The 6,202-nt window shown below is 30.8% G+C and overlaps 1 long non-coding RNA gene across 4 annotated transcripts; it reads left to right on the forward strand.

Annotated features, from left to right (window-relative positions):
* Positions 1-3,084: 3,084 nt before the first annotated feature.
* Positions 3,085-5,996, forward strand: LOC145136689 (uncharacterized). Of its 4 annotated transcripts, none has more exons than XR_013720666.1 (4): positions 3,085-3,445; positions 3,535-4,010; positions 4,347-5,526; positions 5,617-5,996. It is a non-coding gene; the product is annotated as an uncharacterized LOC145136689 (long non-coding RNA). The 4 variants fall into 4 exon arrangements; XR_013720667.1 differs by having other exon boundaries at positions 3,086-3,811; positions 3,893-4,010; XR_013720668.1 differs by having other exon boundaries at positions 3,086-3,795; positions 3,893-4,010.
* The last annotated feature ends 206 nt before the right edge of the window (positions 5,997-6,202 follow it).

Below are 6,202 nucleotides of genomic sequence, written 5' to 3' on the forward strand. Positions count from 1 at the left end.
ACTTGCCATCTCTCTTTTGAGTTGATGTTGAAACATGTTTATGTGAATAATCAGAAGAAAGGAAAGTGAAAGTCCTCCAATTTAATTTCAAGCAAATCCAATTTGTTTAACCGTATGTATGTATTAACTTCATTGCACGGGGGAGCTAGGGCCGACTGAAGGCTTCACAAAGTTGTGATATTCCAGTCGGTGAAATACGAACAAAAGGCAGCCTCCAAAAAAAGACGAACAGAAGGTGAAATACGACAACAAATTGAGCCCGCAGTGGAGGTCGATTGATCGATGGTGGTTGTGGTCATGACTACGGGTAAAAGGGCACCAAAATTCGTCTTAAACCTCTGATGGAGCAGACGTTAACCGAAGGAGCGGGGACTTTTTTTGGGCGTAAAGAGAGAACTGAATAATCAAAGAAGAGAACGAAGATGAGGGGAACGGAGGAAGTGTCTGGAAGTATTTGGGTGGGTGAATAAGCAGATAATTAGAAAAGAACGATGGTGACTAACAACATGAGGAACAAAATTTGCCAAAGTGTGCAAACTATTGTGGCAAAAATATGAAGTCTAAAAAGATAATTGTTCCTCAAACCTTTGTGAATTATATATATATACTAGGCGAATCCTTGCGCGTTGCGCGAGAATAGAATTATATAGTTAAAATAATAACTTTTACCAAATTATTATTTAATATTTCTACTTTGATACAAAATGTTAGTAGTAAAGCAAACATATAGTTAACATATTAGTTTTATTAAACATTATAGTTTAATTTTTAAGTCATTGTGATATATACAATTATTTGATAATTTTCTAAACCGTTTAAAATTGTGTAAATTATATATCAAATGAATGATAATATAACAGGTAATAAAACGTATGAACAAAAATATGAACTGCAACTTTTAGTAACATAAAAATAAAAAAAAACATCTATTATAACATTTGTAGCAACTTTTAGTAACATAAAAATAAAATAAACATCTATTATAACATTTGTATTAAAAAAGATATATATACAACGAATAACAAAAAATATGAAAAATAAACACTATAACTTTTAATAACATAAAAACACTAAAACATCTATTATAAAATTTATATTAACTCTTCATATTTAAATCACAAATCTCTTCAAATACATTAATGTTTTTAATGAGCAAAACTTTACAACCTTATAAAAGAAGGGAAAATAAAAAGTTATTAGTGATTACTAATTAATAATCATAAGTTAAAAACTCTTGAGTTGTAACTAATAAATATACATAAATTAGAAAACTCTTGAGTTGTAGTGTGAGTTTCAAATGAATGCGGTAATTGGAAATGTATATTTATTATTATTATTATTATATTCGTCTAAATAATTGGTTTTGATGCATCATTTTAATCCCTTCAAATATTAAACATAAAAATATTTAATTATAAATTTATAAAATACATAGGTGCATATACATGTAAAACAAATCACATATAATATATATATTTTCGTAAATGTCATATGTAATTTTTGTCGTAGTAATATGGATAAATTACTTTCATACGAAGAACATATCATGATAAGTCTATCATAATTACATATCAAATGTTCAAAATTATGTTATCTTTTAAATATTGTCTTTTAAATATGTTGTGTAGGATAACCCAACAAAAAAATAATAGAAAATAAACATAATCAAATTAGAAAACCTACAATCAAATAAATAAGAGCATTGAGTGGTTGAATATATAAATAAAGATGTTACATAAACATACATTTAAATCAAAATAAAAACTAACATTTGTCAACTTTGCTCAAACAAAAAAAACTATATCCATTTAATGAATTTTCTTTCTTCATTTAACATCATTCAACCATAGAAACTTGATGACAATTCTTCACTAACCTGCATCAAAATATTTTTTCTTGAAAAAGAAGAATCAGAAAGATATTCCAAGCAAAACATTGATGTTTGGAGAGTCACATTCAAGATTGAGTAATACACACAAATCACATATAAATATTAAATGAGAAACTGAATATAAAGAAAGAATAAAAAAGCTTCATTTGTTTTGGTTGAAAGAAAAAAACATATTACAATTACCATCGATGCGACATAACTCATTTTTTTCAAATCGTCATATTTGGATCGTGAATGCTTCAACTATATGAAAACTTTTGAATCACAATATTTTCAAATCCTTCTTACATGTAAGATTTTATATAACACAAAGACACTAAAGATTGACCTTTTATAGTAAACTTTTCACTAAATGCTAATTAAACATAATATAAGTTATAAAACTTTTGAGTGTTAAATCATAATTAAGAAAACTTTTGAGTTGCATTAGTTAAAAAAGGGGGTTTCAAATGAATGTGGTTTGAGGAAGTTAAAAAAAAGGGGTTTCAAATGCATGAGATTCAAGAAATAATGCTAGCTTTATATATATATATATATATATATATATATATATATATATATATATATATATATATATATATAGAGAGAGAGAGAGAGAGAGAGAAAGAGAGAGAGAGTCAAGATCAAATAAGAATGAAATTTTTGGTAGGAAGGTAAGAAGTTTTTTTTCTACATATTTTTTTCGCGAATAAACAAAATGAATCATTAGATGATTTATTTGTAAGATGATTCACAAGAAAAAATTCTCAAAAAAACATCTCGATGATTCATTTATACAATGATTTTGTTGTTATTCACTAAAATTGTCATAAAAATAATTTTTTTTCTTAATTTACTTAAAAATGAATCATAAAGATGTTTTTTTGGGAATTTTTTCTTGTGAATCATCTTACAAATGAATCATATAGTGATTCATTTATTTTGTTCGTCAAAAAAATATGTAGAAAAAAAACTTCTTACCTTTCTACCAAAAAAAATTTCTTACCGGATCTATATATATATATATATATATATATATATATATATATATATATATATATATATATATATATATATATATATATATATATATATAAACAAATTATTGAAATGGTCACTACAGTTTGCCAAAATTTTACATTTGGTCTTTATCCTTTTTTTCCATTTAGACCATCCCTATGTTTTGATTAATCGACTATAGCCGTGTTTTTTTTTCAGTATTTATTTTATTTTTTTAATTAAAGAGGAACTCATACCATACTCTTTTTTCTCTCCGGTCTCTTTCTCTCTCCTCTTTCTCTACCTCCTTCGTGCATCACACGAACCCTACTCCAGGTTCATCCACCACATCCATGCCTGAAGCATCGATTGCTGCCGGCAATAACAGTTGTCTTCGGCGCCACCTACAAGTTTTCATCATGATCTTCGGCTTACCCTCCTACACCCTGTAAAGCAGATCCGATTGGTAGATCTTGACAAGAGGAGAGAGTTCGTGCATGTGAAGCTCACCATCGATCATCATGAGAAACCCATTCCTGATTTGTTCTGATTCTTGGGTTTATGGATTTGATTTCGGTCATTCCGATTTATTCTTTTTTTTTCTACCCTCTTTCTCGATCTTTCTCTCTTCTGCATCACCACTGATTTGATTCCTTTGTTTATAGATTTACAAGGATGTTTGGCTGGGATTTAATGGTCTTTGTGTTTGATTTCTTTGGTGGAGGTCTATTTTGGATTTAAGGTCCGATTTAGAAGGGTTCACTCCAATCTGACCAGATTGTAGAAACCCACGAATCGCTGACGGACCTCTCTCCGCTGCTTTACTCAACATCTCCATTAAATGATCACCAACACCATCGGATTACAGGTTTCAAGTTTTTGGAAGAAAAGAACGCAAATTTCACGTTGTTGGAACCCAAATTAAGGTTCGATTTTCGGAAGGTTCGATTTCTGGTTTGATTTTCAGAAGGGTTAGTTGATTTTCAGGGTTTTGGTTAGATTATGGTTTGATAATTGTTTAAGGTTCGCTTGTGGTGGTGTTGCAAGTTTCAAATTTATTTTCTGGTGACTTGTGGCTGACGGTGGCCGATGGCTAGTGGTGGGAGTGAGAGACGGAGTGGGAGCCGTATGGGGAGTGCAAGTGGGTCCTACTTGTCAAAAAATTACTTAATTCATTTTCTTTAATTGAAAAAAAAACTGAAAAATAAAATATTAGGGGCATTATAGTCAATTTACTATATGGCAGTGACTTACATTGTAACAAAATTAAAACCTAGGGACGGTCTGAGTAAAAAAAAAAAAAAAAGGAAAATGACTTAGGTAAATAAGTTTTGAAATCGTTCAAAAATTATTGTAAAATTGTAAAAAATTACAAAGTAATTGCATATTGTAAAATTGACAATTATACCCTTGTGACCCTTTTGTCCGGTTTTTCTAAATTGAATTCTGATTCTACTAATCATGTCATATTTTGTAGGTACGGCTGATATATGTTGTGAAATTGAGCAGAATGAGAAAAACAAGTCGAACAGGTGATGAAGGGTAGCATGAGAAAAACAAGTCGATCAATTGTGCTTTTTGTCTTGGAAATTTTTGAGCTTGAGCTGGGGTTGAACGATTTACATGGAGAAGCGTTGAAGAAGTCGATCAATTAAGAAGGGCCGTATGATAAAGCTTAGTTAAACATACCAAGCCATCAAAGGAGACGAGAGGAAGAATGATGGACACGAAAAGAAGAATTCGTTCATAAATGAAGCCCTAATTCCATTTAGTTAAGAGGAGTATGCCAATTCAGCCATGTCACCACCCACCCTTATGTCATGCCACTCACATTTATGCCATGTCACCAAGTATTAGGCCACATCAGCATTTAACCTCCAACAAACGGTTACCAATGGGTGAGATTTGAACAAAAGATATACTTAGTTGGTGTTTTTTATACAAAACCTTTAGTTTGATGGTCTTTTTTGAACAGACAAAAGTTTGATGGTCTTTTTTGAACGTTTTTTAAACATTCTTACCCTTATAAGTCATTTTCCCCCAAAAAAAAAAAATAGAGACCAAACATAAAAAAAACATAAAAAATTTCGACAAATCGCACGATTTTGTAATTTGTTCTATATTTTGTTAAGACAAAATTGCAAACTTGGTCCCTGTGGTATGTAAAAAATTAGGACTTTGGTCCAAAATGTTTTGGAGTTGCACCACTGGTCCAAAAATTTTGAAACTTTTTATAATGACGGATTTGCCCTTGGTATTTCCCCTTTTCCATTTTTTAAAGGGTTAATGTCATAAAAGCCATTATTTATACACTCTAGTTTCGATTTAACCCCGATATTTTTTTGTTACTTATTTGTCATTACTTATGATGACTCTTTATGAAAAGTCAATGGTAGCCGGTGTGATCAGTTTAGCAGGTAACCCTCACTATTTACATAGCCAATATTTGTTATTTGCCCCCGAAACCTCTCATTCACTCTTTATTCTGTGTTCTTCCTCACGCATCACCCGTCTTCTTCTCCATGGATTTGTCTTCAACATCGTCTATCATCAAATCGGTTCGCACCAAGTGTGATTGTGGTGATCCACTGCAATACTCAGTTTCAACAACCGATAAAAGCCCAGGAAGAAAGTTCAAGGCATGCCCTATCTATAAGGTAATAATCTGTGTATTTTGTTTTCCCATTTTGTTATATTTCAAAATGTATTAAATGAAGATTGATTTTGTTGGCGGGGTACCAAAAAAGGGTGTAAATATTTCAAGTGGCTTGACCAAGAGGAGTTGGAGTTTTATGCTAATGCAAGGGAACCTTATAACGGAATTGTTGCCAATGGTGTACTACAGTTGATCATGTTGCTGAAGTTTGTTTTGTTGATGATGGTGATTATTAGAGTAATTCTTATAATTGGCATTGTATTTTAATGCATTCCCATAGGCTAAGACAAATGTATTTTTTTGGTATTTTGGTAGGGATAAGGCATTGCAGTAAAAGTAGTTTATGTAAGGGTGGTGTAGGTTTGTTATGTTTGTTCATGTTTGTTTGATGTAACTGTAATTTCAGCTTGTAATGTTCATGTAAAACTGGAATGACAATGTAGTTTTGGTAATCCAATGCGATTTATGGTATGGTAATCTACTAAAACTTGCAATGACAAGTTAAGGACAATAAACCAAACTGGAATGACAATATACCAAGTAGAACATTAACTGGAATCACATAAAGGGGGTATTACAATTAGAATGATAATATACCAAACTAGAATGACAATAGTGATACCAAAATACTTGCATTCTTAAATAACATAAAAGGGGTATTACAATTAGAACCACAC

Source organism: Lactuca virosa, chromosome 9 (assembly GCF_052849685.1).
Source record: "Lactuca virosa cultivar CGN04683 chromosome 9, Lactuca_virosa_CGN04683_v6, whole genome shotgun sequence".
NCBI lineage: Eukaryota > Viridiplantae > Streptophyta > Magnoliopsida > Asterales > Asteraceae > Lactuca > Lactuca virosa.